Genomic DNA, 19220 nt, shown 5'->3' on the forward strand with positions numbered 1-19220 from the left:
AAAAAAAAAAAATTGAAAAATAAAACATATATCAGCCAGGCAGTGCCCATTAAACTGCTTGAAAATAATTCATTTCTTTTTATTTCTTTTTGAAAATGTCATTTAACTTACTAATACTCATGGGAGCCAGTAAGATTGGCCATAACTGTGATATGATGGTGTTCTTAGCGCTCAGGACAAATGCCAGTGCCAGATCGATGCTTGCACATGTCATTCACACATTAACACTTTGTGCCTATTACTAGGTTATAGCTAGCAAACCAAAACTGTGCAAAACTTGTAAGAACAAACCTGAAGTGGCACTAAACTCTGGCTTAGAAAAAATTATTAAAGGAGAAGTACAGCGCCACTAAATCAGATAACTAGCTAAAAACTTGCAGAGGTAAACCAGAGTCCATGAGTCCATGTGGAGAAAAAGTAACAGATGTGGAAAATATGGCCGTAGATCCAACACCAGTCTTGCAAAGGAAGTATCCGGCAGAAATCACACAAACAATAAAGGATGTACCCTTACCAGAAAGTTGGACCCCCTGTTAAGGAAGGTCAAACAGGCGTGCGATTACAATCACCAGAGACAAACGATGCATCCAATTCTCCTCCAGTCATCCACAGGACATCCGGATAGGACCACGGATCCAGTAGACCTCAATAGACCCCAGGTATGCATAAGGGATTACCTCCAATAACACAAATGGGGGCGCACATGGTGAAGTATGTACAAACTTTTATTATATACAAAGGTAAAAAACTCACATGTTGCTGCTTGATACAGGCATGTCATGAATCAATTGATAGGCCGCGACTCGAACAGCGTGTCTGCATGGGGGCTAGCGTGCCTGACGCGTTTCGTCCTGCAAAGGCGTTTTCAAAGGCAAAAGCCCCCCTAAAGCAGCACGCTTTTATATGGTTGTTTGGGAAGTGGTCAGTGCATCACTTCCGGTGTGTGGTGACGCACTTCCGCTTCCGGTGCGTGATGACGCACTTCCGCTTCCGGTGCGTGATGACGCACTTCCGGTTGTGGCGTGCGTGATGACGCACTTCCTGTTTATCATTCAACAACGCTGTGAAGCTCTGCCAGAATCAAAAAAACATATATGGCACATAGGGGGGTAGAAAAAAACAACGAAGACAGCAGCGATAAGAGATATAGGTCCCACAGCCGCCCAGGGCAAGCCAGGAAAGCCACTCAAATCGCACCAGGTCTTCCCATCAGGGACCAACGGGATGAGCTAGTGATGTGGAAAAGGTACATCGACGATGTCCTCCTTATTTGGAATGGCACCGTCGAGTCCTTATCCCGGTTCTTCGAGGAGTTGAATGTTAACATCTTTGGGATACGCTTGCAACATGAGGCGAGCGCGTCTAATATACACTTCCTCGATCTTAACATCATGGTTAAAGATAATAAGCTGGTGACTACAACTTTTTTTAAAGCCACGGATCGTAATGGCTATATTGGCACCGACAGCTACCATCATCCTTCGTGGCTGAAGTCCCCAGAGGAAAAATCCTTTATACCATAGATTCTGTAAAAAAGCATGAACGCTAAGCATCATGTTTGTAGGCGCACATGCACACTCAACACTGGCATTTGCTCCAAACAGCCTATTTAAGCTATACAGAAAAAAAAAAGGGGGGGAAGGTATCTGTAGATGTGGTGAAGACAAGACGCTTCAGGAACCACTTCACAGACCCGGAAAGATGATCAAAATATAGACTCCAAAAATTGCACTGTGATAGCTGAGTTACAGTGAAAAAAATACTAAATTTTATTAAAGCACTTATGCCTGGTGAGAAGACAAAGAACATTCATGGACACAATACAAATTAAAATAATAAAAACATGTACATGCAGTGGATGGTATCACAAACAGACCAAAATGAAGAAATTAATGGCTGGTAGTAAAGGTTCTGATGGTGGACTGCAGAATATAAGGCCACATCCAGTTAGTTAATTATACATGTCCTGCCGTGTTCCTGGATAGGAACTCCAAAAAGTTCAAAATGACAGGATAATTGTATAGTGCAGTGGGTGTGTAAGCACCTATGGAGAGTGGATCGAGCAAGTGGAACCGAGGGAAAAACCCCTTCAATGAATCTTGATCCAAACGATGGAAGTAAAGGTGATTTGCCAGTTACTGCTATATAGGGAGTTAGTGCTGACTGGAATATATGAACTCCAATTGATGATATTGTCCATCCAAAACTGAACCGATACAATAACAGCAGGTGAAAGATTCCGGCACCTGTGGGACGGTTACCAGTCGGCCATGCAGTAATGGTATTGCATACCCCAAGGATGATGGGGAAATAGACAAAAAAGTCCTTAGTGCTGCCAAACAGAGGGATATAAACACCTTAAATCAGTAAAATGGAAAGTCCGTACCTCCGTGTGTAGAGTAGCGGTGACCCGGCAGCTTGTAGAGGCTTCCAGCGGCGTAGTCCCATTCAGCGCTTGCTCAAGCCGAGACTGCAGGTGGTGACGGACAGGTCCGTGGCGGACGGTCTTACGTCACATCCGATGTCGGCGAGCAGCGTAACCAGGGGAACCGTAGCCAGGCAGGAGCGATGGGGGTCACCTACACACGTGTTGGAGGTTGGTCGTAGTGAAGCATCCAACTGTAGAAGCTGACGCGTTTCACCGACTCATGTCGGTTTCATCGGAGCTGGTTAGAGAGGAGTAATGGATTCCCTTTTATAGTAATTTATAATTAATTGATCTAATTCAGATGAATATAATCAGCCGGTGACCAGCAGGATGTATTGACATCTCCGAGCCACAGGGTGTCAGTATATAGTTTAAATATTAAAAAGGGAAGCCAAAGTAACTCCAAACAACATTCCTTGTACAATAAACATCTCAATGGCGACTGACTTTGGGCTATGCTGAGTAAATACATTGCTCTTTAGAGATACGTTAATATAGATAAGAGCTACAGACCAGTGCAGCCGCAACATGTTGATGTAAAGTTATGAAAAATTATTATCATTAAAAAGATAGAGGTCTCTTAAAGCCGCATATGGCCATAGTAGTAAAGAAATACTTTGGAAAAACAAGAATAAGAAAAGATATATAAAGATGTGCATTGTAGATCAAACTAAAAGATTTAGGGACCGTGGGGTACCATGTGCTACAAGCGATAGCATAGTCAATATTATACAGTGATGCATGAACAATTAATAGAAATATAGTGTTGTTCTATATGTCACTGGCTTCCCACAATGTAGGGAGGGCTAGGTGTATTGTGGGTCAGGGTGCAATACCCGGCCGCTTGTTCGCACCATTATTGATGGTCGAGATGGAAAGAAGCCATAGAGAGGTATATATGAAGTACTTATCAAGAGTTCAAGAGGAGGGGCAAGAAGTGGAGGTAATTGATAGACTAGCACAGAAATATGTGTGAGAAGACAAAGGAGATGTGGATGGCGAAAGTATCGTCTACGAGGTCAAAAATGGCCTCAGACTAAACTCGACATTCAGACCTACAGGGGCCAAAGACCCCATTTTAAATATCCAAAGTTTTTCTTTCTGGAGTAGCACAGTGTCGAAGTCGCCACGTCTAGCCGGGAGTTTTAACGCATAGATCCCCCGGAATAATAATCCATCCGGGTTCGCACTGTGGTACTCCAGGAAGTGCAGTGGTATCGTCTTATTATCGATCTTATTCCTGATGTCTGACAGGTGCTCCAGAATCCTGATCCTAAGCTGTCGTTTCGTCTTCCCAATGTAGGATTTATTGCAGGGACATATGATTTGGTAGATCACCCTTTCAGTTTGACAGTTAATAAAACTGTTAATGGTGAACTCCTGACTCATATCGCAGCTAAAGAATGTTTTGGAGTTTATTGCTTGTTTACAAATAGAGCATTTTCCACATGCGAACATCCCCTTGACTGGGGGCAAAGAAGTCAACCAGGTTCGTGGAGTTTTGGTACGTACGAACTCTGAATGAACTAAGGCATCTTTGAGATTTTTAGCACGTTTCGCAGTAATCAGGGGACGGGGGCCAACTACTCTTTCGATAAGGGGTGATATAGTTAAAACCTGCCAATGTTTGGTGATCACCTCACGAACCTGGTTCCATTGAGAACCATATCGCGTGATGATCATGGGGTGGGTTTGTTTAGCTGGCCCTGGTAGAGATAAAGAGTCATCCTTCTTTAGGAGTAGCTCTGACCTCTGCCTAGGTCCCACTTTTTTACGGGCCCGTTTAAGGGTATTGTGGGAATAGCCACGTTCATTGAACCGTCTATGGAGGTCCCTAGCTTCAGTTTGGTAATCGGCCTCCTGCGTGCAATTTCGCTTAAGGCGGAGGAACTGGCCCACAGGAATACCATTGATTAGGGAGCGTGGATGGTGGCTTTGCGCAAGGAGCAGCGTATTGGCCGACGTAGCCTTGCGAAACGTGGTCGTTTTTAGGGTAGAGCCCATGCGAGAAATCAAGAGGTCCAGGAAGGGTAAGTTGTTAGCCGTCGCTGTATAGGTCAATTTAATATTTCTATTGTTGCAGTTCAAAGCTTCGACAAATGTCTCCAGTTCCATCAAGGTCCCTCCCCAGAGGAGCAGTACATCGTCGATGTACCTCAGCCATAAGAGGGAATGGCCGAGGTACATCGGGGATGGGTATACTTCCTGCTCCTCCCAGAGGCCCAAATGGAGGCAGGCGTAAGCCGGAGCCCACGGTGCTCCCATAGATGTGCCCCTGGTCTGTTGGGAGAAGGAGGAAAGAAACTGAAAGCAGTTGTTTTCAAGCATGAACTGCAACAATTCGATAACAAACTCGTTATGAGCTCCCAAGTTAGGGAATTTGCGTTGCAGGAAATGGTGTACTGCCTGTAGACCACACTGATGGGGTATTGAGGTGTATAGGCCTTCAACATCGATGCCTACCAGTATGGCCTCAGGAGGAACCGTGATGTCCGCTATTTTACCAAGTACATCCCTGGTGTCCTGCACGTAGGAGGGGAGTTCAAATACCAACTCCTTGATCAAGGCATCCACAAACTTGCCAACCTTCTCTAAGGGACCACCGACGGCCGAAACAATCGGCCGCCCTGGTGGGTGGGTCACCAATTTGTGCAATTTAGGGATAGTATAGAAGGTTGGCACATTATAGCTCTTGACAAGGAGATGGTCGGCCTCTTTTTTGCTTATCAAGTTGGCTTCCTTCGCCAAAGCAATTTTATCATTAAGAGCAGCGACAAGGGAGGGGAAAGGGGTATTTTTTAGTTTGGTATAAGTATTCACGTCATTTAATTGACGCAACACTTCCCTTTCATAGTATTCTTCGTCAAGTAGAACAACATTGCCGCCCTTGTCGCTGCACCTAATTACCAGATTGGGCGCCGTCTCCAATTCTCTAAGAGCCTGTCTTTCCAAGTTGGTGAGATTGTCTGGTCTCTTTCTGTCCCCCCAGTCAATTTTTCTCAAATCATTTTGAATTAAATCTAAAAAGATTTTAATATTTTTGTATTTAGAGAATGGGGGCATCTTGGTAGAGCGGATGCGAATATTGGCATCACGTCTGATCGTATGGGAATCCTCGGATTCCCCATCTGACGTATTGCTCTCCAAGAGGAGCGAAGTAAGGGCCTCCAAGGCCTCGTTGTCTTGTTCGGTGAGAGGTAAATCCTGATTGGCCTCAGTATTGGACACCAAATGCCACATTTGAAAAATAACTCGTCTTAGGAATAAATTGATATCCTTAAAGACTTCGAATTCGCACATGGCAGAAGTGGGAGAGAACGAAAGACCCTTACTTAAAAGATCAATATGGCGTTTTTGTAAATTAAATTTGGAAAGATTAACAACCTTAAGATCTATATTTGGCTGATCTATCTCTGTTGTCTCTGACTGGAGCGTGTGGCTCTGGGCGGTGCTGTTTTTGATTGTATTTGTTTGTTTTTTACTTTTTGGTTGGACCTCTCTTTGTGTGTCAATTTTGGATTGTCTGATTGTTGTGCTGGGCCCCCACTGTCGTCCTCCTCTGTCCCTGGTATTAAAAAAGATACTGATTTGTCCTCTGTGTCACTGCCTGAGGAATATCCCCTGAATTTGCTATATTGTCTCCTTTGTCTTTGATTACCCCGAGATCTGCTCCTACTCCTTACGAGTGTAGGATCAAATAGATCCTCACGTTCGCAGTCTACCAAGTTCTGCCTGAATTTGTTTTGTTTTGTGGTTTTTAGATTTTTTTGAGTTCTTTCAACCTCTTTTTTAAGTGACTCATTAAGCTTTATGAATTCCTCCTTCTCCTGATAGGGTGCTAGGGCTGATGAGCTCTTAACTAGTTCTGCCTGTAGCTCCTGCAATTGAAGCTTCTCCTCATCAATGATTAGCTTCATTAGATGAACACCACGGGCAATACAGTCTTCCTTCCATAGTGTCAGAAATCTGGGAGTATGGAGATGCTGAGCAGGAGTCACCCTTTCCCTCAGACTCCTTGGGATGATATTGTGGGACACATGCGACTGTAACGACGCTATGTCCCACTTCCTATTTAGTGATTTAATCACAAGTTTTTTATGTTGCTTAAATAATTCCGCCAGGGGCTCTGAGTTAGGAATGGATGACTCCTGCTGGGTATCAAAAGCTACCTCGATCTCCTGCTCAATCTGGGAGTCAATGCAATAGGCCATCTGATGTGAATACTTCTAGCAAATTATAGCAACAGTACCCGGGGGAACAGAATCAATCAACCGTTTGTATGCACAAATGTATAAAAATAGTCAAATAGCCAAATAAACAAGAAGACTTATAAGAGACCCCCTAGTGTAAAGTGGCCACTATGTTCAGGTCAACACACCAGGACTAAAGTGCTTCCAGATATTAAATTGAAAATATCTTAAATATTAGACGGCCAGGCCACGGAACCAGAAAAGATCAAAAGTGATCTAACCTATATAAGTATTAAAAAGCAGGAGTGGATTGGTTCCTAAAGAGGCCTCTTGATAAATATCAATAAAAGTAGAGGGAATATGGCCGCTCAGCTGGGACGTGACTGATAAGGTGCCTATTGATCAAAAGTAGACATACAGAAAAAAAAAGGGGGGGAAGGTATCTGTAGATGTGGTGAAGACAAGACGCTTCAGGAACCACTTCACAGACCCGGAAAGATGATCAAAATATAGACTCCAAAAATTGCACTGTGATAGCTGAGTTACAGTGAAAAAAATACTACATTTTATTAAAGCACTTATGCCTGGTGAGAAGACAAAGAACATTCATGGACACAATACAAATTAAAATAATAAAAACATGTACATGCAGTGGATGGTATCACAAACAGACCAAAATGAAGAAATTAATGGCTGGTAGTAAAGGTTCTGATGGTGGACTGCAGAATATAAGGCCACATCCAGTTAGTTAATTATACATGTCCTGCCGTGTTCCTGGATAGGAACTCCAAAAAGTTCAAAATGACAGGATAATTGTATAGTGCAGTGGGTGTGTAAGCACCTATGGAGAGTGGATCGAGCAAGTGGAACCGAGGGAAAAACCCCTTCAATGAATCTTGATCCAAACGATGGAAGTAAAGGTGATTTGCCAGTTACTGCTATATAGGGAGTTAGTGCTGACTGGAATATATGAACTCCAATTGATGATATTGTCCATCCAAAACTGAACCGATACAATAACAGCAGGTGAAAGATTCCTCTGTGTGCGGACACCGGCACCTGTGGGACGGTTACCAGTCGGCCATGCAGTAATGGTATTGCATACCCCAAGGATGATGGGGAAATAGACAAAAAAGTCCTTAGTGCTGCCAAACAGAGGGATATAAACACCTTAAATCAGTAAAATGGAAAGTCCGTACCTCTGTGTGTAGAGTAGCGGTGACCCGGCAGCTTGTAGAGGCTTCCAGCGGCGTAGTCCCATTCAGCGCTTGCTCAAGCCGAGACTGCAGGTGGTGACGGACAGGTCCGTGGCGGACGGTCTTACGTCACATCCGATGTCGGCGAGCAGCGTAACCAGGGGAACTGTAGCCAGGCAGGAGCGATGGGGGTCACCTACACACGTGTTGGAGGTTGGTCGTAGTGAAGCATCCAACTGTAGAAGCTGACGCGTTTCACCGACTCATGTCGGTTTCATCAGAGCTGGTTAGAGAGGAGTAATGGATTCCCTTTTATAGTAATTTATAGTTAATTGATCTAATTCAGATGAATATAATCAGCCGGTGACCAGCAGGATGTATTGACATCTCCGAGCCACAGGGTGTCAGTATATAGTTTAAATATTAAAAAGGGAAGCCAAAGTAACTCCAAACAACATTCCTTGTACAATAAACATCTCAATGGCGACTGACTTTGGGCTATGCTGAGTAAATACATTGCTCTTTAGAGATACGTTAATATAGATAAGAGCTACAGACCAGTGCAGCCGCAACATGTTGATGTAAAGTTATGAAAAATTATTATCATTAAAAAGATAGAGGTCTCTTAAAGCCGCATATGGCCATAGTAGTAAAGAAATACTTTGGAAAAACAAGAATAAGAAAAAATATATAAAGATGTGCATTGTAGATCAAACTAAAAGATTGAGGGACCGTGGGGCACCATGTGCTACAAGCGATAGCATAGTCAATATTATACAGTGATGCATGAACAATTAATAGAAATATAGTGTTGTTCTATATGTCACTGGCTTCCCACAATGTAGGGAGGGCTAGGTGTATTGTGGGTCAGGGTGCAATACCTGGCCGCTTGTTCGCACCATTATTGATGGTCGAGATGGAAAGAAGCCATAGAGAGGTATATATGAAGTACTTATCAAGAGTTCAAGAGGAGGGGCAAGAAGTAGAGGTAATTGATAGACTAGCACAGAAATATGTGTGAGAAGACAAAGGAGATGTGGATGGCGAAAGTATCGTCTAAGAGGTCAAAAATGGCCTCAGACTAAACTCGACATTCAGACCTACAGGGGCCAAAGACCCCATTTTAAATATCCAAAGTTTTTCTTTCTGGAGTAGCACAGTGTCGAAGTCGCCACGTCTAGCCGAGAGTTTTAACGCATAGATCCCCCGGAATAATAATCCATCCGGGTTCGCACTGTGGTACTCCAGGAAGTGCAGTGGTATCGTCTTATTATCAATCTTATTCCTGATGTCTGACAGGTGCTCCAGAATCCTGATCCTAAGCTGTCGTTTCGTCTTCCCAATGTAGGATTTATTGCAGGGACATATGATTTGGTAGATCACCCTTTCAGTTTGACAGTTAATAAAACTGTTAATGGTGAACTCCTGACTCATATCGCAGCTAAAGAATGTTTTGGAGTTTATTGCTTGTTTACAAATAGAGCACTTTCCCCATGCGAACATCCCCTTGACTGGGGGCAAAGAAGTCAACCAGGTTCGTGGAGTTTTGGTACGTACAAACTCTGAATGAACTAAGGCATCTTTGAGATTTTTAGCACGTTTCGCAGAAATGAGGGGACGGGGGCCAACTACTCTTTCGATAAGGGGTGATATAGTTAAAACCTGCCAATGTTTGGTGATCACCTCACGAACCTGGTTCCATTGAGAACCATATCGCGTGATGATCATGGGGTGGGTTTGTTTAGCTGGCCCTGGTAGAGATAAAGAGTCATCCTTCTTTAGGAGTAGCTCTGACCTCTGCCTAGGTCCCACTTTTTTACGGGCCCGTTTAAGGGTATTGTGGGAATAGCCACGTTCATTGAACCGTCTATGGAGGTCCCTAGCTTCAGTTTGGTAATCGGCCTCCTGCGTGCAATTTCGCTTAAGGCGGAGGAACTGGCCCATAGGAATACCATTGATTAGGGAGCGTGGATGGTGGCTTTGCGCAAGGAGCAGCGTATTGGCCGACGTAGCCTTGCGAAACGTGGTCGTTTTTAGGGTAGAGCCCATGCTTTCAGTTTCTTTCCTCCTTCTTCCAACAGACCAGGGGCACATCTATGGGAGCACCGTGGGCTCCGGCTTACGCCTGCCTCCATTTGGGCCTCTGGGAGGAGCAGGAAGTATACCCATCCCCGATGTACCTCGGCCATTCCCTCTTATGGCTGAGGTACATCGACGATATACTGCTCCTCTGGGGAGGGACCTTGATGGAACTGGAGACATTTGTCGAAGCTTTGAACTGCAACAATAGAAATATTAAATTGACCTATACAGCGACGGCTAACAACTTACCCTTCCTGGACCTCTTGATTTCTCGCATGGGCTCTACCCTAAAAACGACCACGTTTCGCAAGGCTACGTCGGCCAATACGCTGCTCCTTGTGCAAAACCACCATCCACGCTCCCTAATCAATGGTATTCCTGTGGGCCAGTTCCTCCGCCTTAAGCGAAATTGCACGCAGGAGGCCGATTACCAAACTGAAGCTAGGGACCTCCATAGACGGTTCAATGAACGTGGCTATTCCCACAATACCCTTAAACGGGCCCGTAAAAAAGTGGGACCTAGGCAGAGGTCAGAGCTACTCCTAAAGAAGGATGACTCTTTATCTCTACCAGGGCCAGCTAAACAAACCCACCCCATGATCATCACGCGATATGGTTCTCAATGGAACCAGGTTCGTGAGGTGATCACCAAACATTGGCAGGTTTTAACTATATCACCCCTTATCGAAAGAGTAGTTGGCCCCCGTCCCCTGATTACTGCGAAACGTGCTAAAAATCTCAAAGATGCCTTAGTTCATTCAGAGTTCGTACGTACCAAAACTCCACGAACCTGGTTGACTTCTTTGCCCCCAGTCAAGGGGATGTTCGCATGTGGAAAATGCTCTATTTGTAAACAAGCAATAAACTCCAAAACATTCTTTAGCTGCGATATGAGTCAGGAGTTCACCATTAACAGTTTTATTAACTGTCAAACTGAAAGGGTGATCTACCAAATCATATGTCCCTGCAATAAATCCTACATTGGGAAGACGAAACGACAGCTTAGGATCAGGATTCTGGAGCACCTGTCAGACATCAGGAATAAGATCGATAATAAGACGATACCACTGCACTTCCTGGAGTACCACAGTGCGAACCCGGATGGATTATTATTCCGGGGGATCTATGCGTTAAAACTCCCGGCTAGACGTGGCGACTTCGACACTGTGCTACTCCAGAAAGAAAAACTTTGGATATTTAAAATGGGGTCTTTGGCCCCTGTAGGTCTGAATGTCGAGTTTAGTCTGAGGCCATTTTTGACCTCGTAGACGATACTTTCGCCATCCACATCTCCTTTGTCTTCTCACACATATTTCTGTGCTAGTCTATCAATTACCTCCACTTCTTGCCCCTCCTCTTGAACTCTTGATAAGTACTTCATATATACCTCTCTATGGCTTCTTTCCATCTCGACCATCAATAATGGTGCGAACAAGCGGCCGGGTATTGCACCCTGACCCACAATACACCTAGCCCTCCCTACATTGTGGGAAGCCAGTGACATATAGAACAACACTATATTTCTATTAATTGTTCATGCATCACTGTATAATATTGACTATGCTATCGCTTGTAGCACATGGTACCCCACGGTCCCTAAATCTTTTAGTTTGATCTACAATGCACATCTTTATATATCTTTTCTTATTCTTGTTTTTCCAAAGTATTTCTTTACTACTATGGCCATATGCGGCTTTAAGAGACCTCTATCTTTTTAATGATAATAATTTTTCATAACTTTACATCAACATGTTGCGGCTGCACTGGTCTGTAGCTCTTATCTATATTAACGTATCTCTAAAGAGCAATGTATTTACTCAGCATAGCCCAAAGTCAGTCGCCATTGAGATGTTTATTGTACAAGGAATGTTGTTTGGAGTTACTTTGGCTTCCCTTTTTAATATTTAAACTATATACTGACACCCTGTGGCTCGGAGATGTCAATACATCCTGCTGGTCACCGGCTGATTATATTCATCTGAATTAGATCAATTAATTATAAATTACTATAAAAGGGAATCCATTACTCCTCTCTAACCAGCTCCGATGAAACCGACATGAGTCGGTGAAACGCGTCAGCTTCTACAGTTGGATGCTTCACTACGACCAACCTCCAACACGTGTGTAGGTGACCCCCATCGCTCCTGCCTGGCTACGGTTCCCCTGGTTACGCTGCTCGCCGACATCGGATGTGACGTAAGACCGTCCGCCACGGACCTGTCCGTCACCACCTGCAGTCTCGGCTTGAGCAAGCGCTGAATGGGACTACGCCGCTGGAAGCCTCTACAAGCTGCCGGGTCACCGCTACTCTACACACGGAGGTACGGACTTTCCATTTTACTGATTTAAGGTGTTTATATCCCTCTGTTTGGCAGCACTAAGGACTTTTTTGTCTATTTCCCCATCATCCTTGGGGTATGCAATACCATTACTGCATGGCCGACTGGTAACCGTCCCACAGGTGCCGGTGTCCGCACACAGAGGAATCTTTCACCTGCTGTTATTGTATCGGTTCAGTTTTGGATGGACAATATCATCAATTGGAGTTCATATATTCCAGTCAGCACTAACTCCCTATATAGCAGTAACTGGCAAATCACCTTTACTTCCATCGTTTGGATCAAGATTCATTGAAGGGGTTTTTCCCTCGGTTCCACTTGCTCGATCCACTCTCCATAGGTGCTTACACACCCACTGCACTATACAATTATCCTGTCATTTTGAACTTTTTGGAGTTCCTATCCAGGAACACGGCAGGACATGTATAATTAACTAACTGGATGTGGCCTTATATTCTGCAGTCCACCATCAGAACCTTTACTACCAGCCATTAATTTCTTCATTTTGGTCTGTTTGTGATACCATCCACTGCATGTACATGTTTTTATTATTTTAATTTGTATTGTGTCCATGAATGTTCTTTGTCTTCTCACCAGGCATAAGTGCTTTAATAAAATTTAGTATTTTTTTCACTGTAACTCAGCTATCACAGTGCAATTTTTGGAGTCTATATTTTGATCATCTTTCCGGGTCTGTGAAGTGGTTCCTGAAGCGTCTTGTCTTCACCACATCTACAGATACCTCCCCCCCCTTTTTTTTTCTGTATGTCTACTTTTGATCAATAGGCACCTTATCAGTCACGTCCCAGCTGAGCGGCCATATTCCCTCTACTTTTATTGATATTTATCAAGAGGCCTCTTTAGGAACCAATCCACTCCTGCTTTTTAAAGCCTATTTAAGCTAGATTGTGACATGAACAGTTTGCTGAGTCATCTTCAACTAGTCCCTGATTTACCTGTGATCTGACCAGCTACGTTTGCCTTTCTTTGTATGACCTGGCTTGTCTTTGACCTATCTTTGGATTCCTGTCTACCTGTTGTGACCTCAGCATGGGTTTGGACTCTGTATCCTGGTTCCTGATTTGGTATCTCGCTGACTGTGAACTGATATCAGCTTGTATCCTGACTTAGGTTCCTGTACTTGGCTATCCACCTGTTGACGACCTTTGGCTTGTGTCCTGGCTTCACTTCTGTCTTATTTTGAGTGCCACCATGTTCTAGCCTTCGGGTCCCTGTCTGATGGTTCACAGTCATCTGTGCCCGACATCCAACAGTTGGCGCTACATCAGCCCTTGTGCCACTCTGCGTCCTCACACCTCCTGTCACTACCAGGGGTGTTGGACAATAGGGTCAAGAGAAGCCTTCTCTCCAGCTCGATTTCCACTAGGTACGATATAAGTTCACATGAAGAGGGTTGAATGATCCTGGTCGTCATTTAGTCTAGTAAAGGATTGGTACTGGATCTCAGACAAAACAACACCAAAAAGGGTGCAAAGGCTTAGTGATCTTCCAGAAGATGGAACTCACATGTTAGGACCATGTGAGTTCTATCTTCTAGAACAGTGTTCCCCAACCCCCGGGCCGCAGACCGATACCCGTCCGTGGATCAAACGGTGCCAGGCCGCCCGAGGAACTAAATGATTTCACTGTGGCGGCCCGAGGCGCAGAGCATTGCGCTCCCCCCGAGCCTGCCCATTGTGTGACAATAGCGAATGAAAATTTGCTACTGTCACACTGATCCTCCTCCTGGCCAATTAGGAAGCGGGTCCTCCCACTTCGTGATTTGCCGAAAGGCAAACCCTACGCCATTGGCCAAGGAGGAGGCGCCGCGGGAGGACTGAGGAGACGCGGGAAGCCGGGGACTGAACTGAAGAGAAGTGAGGTAAGTGCCCGGACGGGTCTCGCGGGAGGAACGCTGGCGCTCTGCATTGAAAGGTGGCACGCTGGCATCTCTACATTGAAAGGGCGCAATGCTGTGGCACTCTGCATTTATTGGGGGCAATGCTGTGGCACTCTGCATTTATTGGGGGCAATGCTGTGGGCACTCTGCATTTATTGGGGGCAATGCTGTGGGCACTCTGCATTGATTGGGGGCAATGCTGTGGGCACTCTGCATTGATTGGGGGCAATGCTGTGGGCACTCTGCATTGATTGGGGGCAATGCTGTGGGCACTCTGCATTGATTGGAGGCAATGCTGTGGGCACTCTGCAATCATTGGGGGCAATGTTGTGGGCACTCTGCAATGATTGGGGGCAATGCTATGGCACTCTGCAATGATTGAGGGCAATGCTGTGGCACTCTGCAATCATTGGGGGCAATGCTGTGGGCACTGTGCATTGAAAGGGGGGCATGCTGGTCATTCTGCATAAAAAGGGGGCACGCTGGTCATTCTGCTGGGAAAGTCGGAACTGGTTACTACAATTTTTGAATCCCACCACTGGTTAGGACCATGTGAGTTCTATCTTCTAGAAGACCAATTTGGTTCCTGTTTTTGTGTACAAGGCTGGTCTTACTATGTGCCCTTGTGAGAATACACTCGTTGGTTTTTATTTCTCAATAAAGCTTTGGGGGTAATGTACCCTTTTTGGTTTTGTTTTGTCTGTGGCGTTTCAAGATTCCCCGATCATAAGAAACTACATTGGCCCAACATTCCGGTCCTGGTAGAGAGCTAATGGTCATTATCCACTACAGTCCGCCTGGTTTCGCAAGAGTCTCTTAGCACTACAGGGTCAAGGTTCTACTTCTTACTAAATCACAGACTGCAGAGGACAGTTCTGTAGAGGAGTCCTCAGTACTGCAGTGTTAAGTGGCTTTTTTATTTTTACTACTGCGAGGCAATCCGTTTTACATTTTTTTTAATTATTTTTAGACTGAAGTTAGGCTTTAAGCTGCCAGTTCTTAACGCCTAAAAATAATGATGATAATGTTGTTAGCTTGTATTTTTTGGTTTACCCGTCCTTTAGCACCATCTGTTTTTCTTTCACAGTTCCATTCCTAAACACCATCAGGAAGGATACACAGTGCCAGCTGACTTCTGAAAGTCTGAAGAAAACTCAACCGATAGCCCAATATTAACATATAAAAAAATAAAATAATCTAATTGAAGTGAACAGCTGGTTGATCCACCGGAGAATGCCCTGATTAGTCTCGAACGTCAACAAGTGCGAACATTGGCTGTCAAATTCTCTAACTCAGGGAGTTTTCAATGTGTGATTATTTATTTTCCTAATAAAAAGAAAAACAGCTACGGCGGCCGTATTCTCGAAAATGTTTATGGAGGAATATAGGAGCACAATGATGAGCGGAGCCAGAAAATAACCTGGAAATGGGATGATAATAACAGGCACATATAGTAGATAGAATAATAAGGTTGTTGTAGATGGCTCATTATCTTTTCACAATGCTTGTGAGATAATGTGGCCTCATCTGCGGCTGATGTACGGTGTTGGGCTGAACAAATCATCATGATGACTTTTCAAGCAGTATTAGGACGAGGATGATGCGATGAACTTGAGATCATGTTTAGTTCAGCCTAATGGCGTACATTGGTGATATTAACTACTTCACATTCCGCTCAGATTCTGTCTGCCTGGGAAATGTCATTTCTTTTTCCATCTTTCCCTAACATTCTGGACGATACCAAACACCAAAGCTGGAATACAGAGGCGTAACTAGAACCTTCAGGGCCCCAGTGCAAGAAACCACGAAGGGCCCCCTAGACCCCTAACTGGGGCCCTTCCCTTCAAGCCTGGGGCTCTTCCCACTGATCCTGGGGCCCTTTACTCTCATTGCGGGCCCCTTTATTACATTCCCGCAACGGGGCCCTTTCACAAGTTCTGCAGTGGACCCCCTTCCTGCCATCTTGGGGCCTTAACATAGTGGTGGGATGCCAGGGCCCGGTCACAAGTGTGACCTTTGCGATCCTGGAAGTTCACCCACCGGTGTCAGTAGTTTTTATTTTTTGGTATTTTAATTGTATTATTTTTATCATTTTATTTAACTTTTTTACAATGTCACTGACTATGACTCTGTCCATTCAGAAAAGGAAGGAGTTGGTAAATTACATATTCACCGACCCCTTCCTGGTTCTCTATTGTGACACATCCCCTGCAGCATCCAGCAGGAGAGGGGAGGGAGGAAGCCGGCAGCACAGTGGGGGGGGGACTAGGGGAGCACACAGAGGCCCAGAGACAGCAGAATACAAGTGAACTGGATAGGAGGAGCGGCGGGGGAAGCATACAGAGGAACCAATCTCCTCCATTTTCATCCTGCAGCTACAGGAGGACAGTGATTTCTTTATATGCTGCCCCCGCCACCCCTCCTATCCAGGTGTACAGGGGAGCCACACTGTGCGGGGCCCCGTGTTTTCTAACAGCAGCCTAATTTGCCTTTCATTTGTATTTTATCCCCTTAAAGCGGAGTTCTGGCCTCGAAATCGGAAAAATCGATTTTGGGCCATCTGCTTGCTGAGGGCAACCTGAAAGAGAATTGGATAGTGCAGATTTTTTTTTTTTTTTGGTCACTTACCTTATTATAGAAGAAAATATACTCACCTTCCTTCCACTTCCTCCCTCCGCAGCCGCGGCCCGCGCCGTCTCTTCCTGCTTGCATTGACTCCTGGGAGCTGAACGTCATCGCTCCCAGGTGTCAATGCGCCTGCACCGGCCCCGCTCGTCACTTCCGGTGCAGGCGCGGCATTCCCTGCTAAACAGCTTCTGGGCATGCCCAGAAGCTGTGCAGGGATGACGTGCCCGCACCGGAAGTGACAAGCGGTGCAGTGCATTGTGGGACTCCGACGTCACGGAAGAGGACACGAAGAGGGACGCGGCGGCTTCAGCTGCCCACACCTGAGATGGCAGGGCTGGAGAAGAAATTTTCAAGGTAAGTATTTCTTCCTACAGGTAAGTGCGACCCAGGACAGTTCAGAGGCTATCCATTATGGAATGTACTAGCCCTGACTGTCCCGGGGGTATTTTTAGCTCAAATTGACCCCCGAGGCCGGAACTCCGCTTTAATGACTGCTCGCTCGCATTGTACTGCGATGCAAAGCGATGTATTGGTATGTCCTTGCCTATTCCTGGGTTTATGGTGCGTGTATGTGCGCCTCCGGATGGCTCCTATTGTAATTGTATACAGCGGGAGCCTGTCAGCAAGCCCCAGGCCACTGATTAATGGCCAGGACCTGCTGATTAGCTGTGTGCAATCACAGAACAGAGCTCTGTGTAAATATTCAACAAAGAGCTCTGTACATAGGGAAGGATCTGTCAGTTTCTCATCCCTACAAAGGGATTAAAAATCAGGGATGTATAGTAACTAAGTAGAACTACTTCACTACTGTACTTAAGTACCGAAAGGCGGTATCTGTACTTTCCTGGAGTAGAATTTTTTTCTCCTACTTCTACTTTTACTTCACTACATTTTTTCAATGATTTCAATACTTCTACTCCGATATTTTTTTTTTGTGCTGCATAGTTACTCGTTACAATTATAAAAATTACCACTGCCAGAACAGTAGATGGCAGGTTTCATGAAGCTCAAAATGTGTATTATCAGCGCATACTAAAATAAAAGCTACTGTATGTATAAATAAAAGCTGCATTTGAAATAATAAAAAACAATATGATGTTCAAACTTTTGACTTCTTTCTTTAATAACTACATAACACAGTACTTGTACTTTTACTTTCAGTACTTGAGTAGCAAAATGTAAAAAAAAAACTACTTACAATACTTAAGTACAAAAAATGTTGAATACTTTAGTACTTCTACTCAAGTCACTTTTTGATCAAGCACTTTTTTGAGTGCTTTATACAACTCTGTTAAAAATAGAGAGATCATTAGTAAAAAGCAGCACACATTGCACATAGTTAGACACATATTTAACCCTTTGATCTCCCTAGATGTTAACCCCTTCCCAGCCAGTGTCATTAGTACAGTGACAGTGTATAGTATTAGCACTGATCACTATATTAGTGTCGCTGGTGATGTCAGTGCCAGTTAGTCAGTTCCCCCCCAGCGTCAGTTAGTGTCAGATTGTTCATCCCAATATCGCAGTGCCGTAATAGGTTGTTGATTGCCGCCATTAGTAGCATTAAAAAACAATTAGTATATATACCATAGTTTGTATGCGCTATAACTTTCACGCAAACCAGTATACACTTATTGGGATTTTTTTTATATTAAAAACATGTAGCAGAATATATTTTCTTTTTTTATTCTACATGTTTTATAGCAGAAACTAAAAAATATTGTTAAGAAAATAAGTCTATATATATATACAGTATATATATCGCAAAAAATAAAAAACGCAGTGGTGATCAAATTCCACCAAAAGAAAGCTCTATTTGTGGGAAAAAATGATATAAATGTTGTTTTGGTATAGCGTTGCATGACTGTACAAACGGCAGGTAAAGTAACGCAGTGCCGAATAGCAGAAAATGGCCTGGTCATGAAGGGGGTAAAACCTTCTGGAGCTGAAGTCGTTAAATTGAAGGGGTTGTTTTACAAGGTGAGGGTTTACATATACTTTAAAGCAGAACTAAACTTTATCTGAAAACACAATTTAATGAATTTTAAATATTCAAAGCAAACTTCCCCCCTCCATGTCTCCATGCTTTGAAATCGCATTGAAAAACACCCCCTAGCATTTCTGCTTGCATCCTTTTTGAGTAAGGGCAGATGCTTCATGTAGCATTTAAAGTTTTACTAAACCCAGGAGCCTGCATTCACTATATCTGGTCTTCCACAGTACACAGAACATGGAAATGCAATTATTTTAGTAAATATAAACTGCTAAATACCTTTTCTCATCAGCAGTATATAGCAGTCTTGTGACTTCTATCAGTGTCTGTTTAAAGCTTGTAGGAGAAGTTTTTATTCTTCTTTGACTGTCCTATGAGGCTGCATGACCTCTGACCCTCTGTCTGGACAGTGCTGATTGGCCCTGTGCTGATCACATGCACCCTCCCTAGGGCTCTGTTCTATC

Source organism: Pelophylax lessonae (genome assembly GCF_965119305.1).
Source record: "Pelophylax lessonae genome assembly, chromosome: 8".
Lineage (NCBI taxonomy): Eukaryota > Metazoa > Chordata > Amphibia > Anura > Ranidae > Pelophylax > Pelophylax lessonae.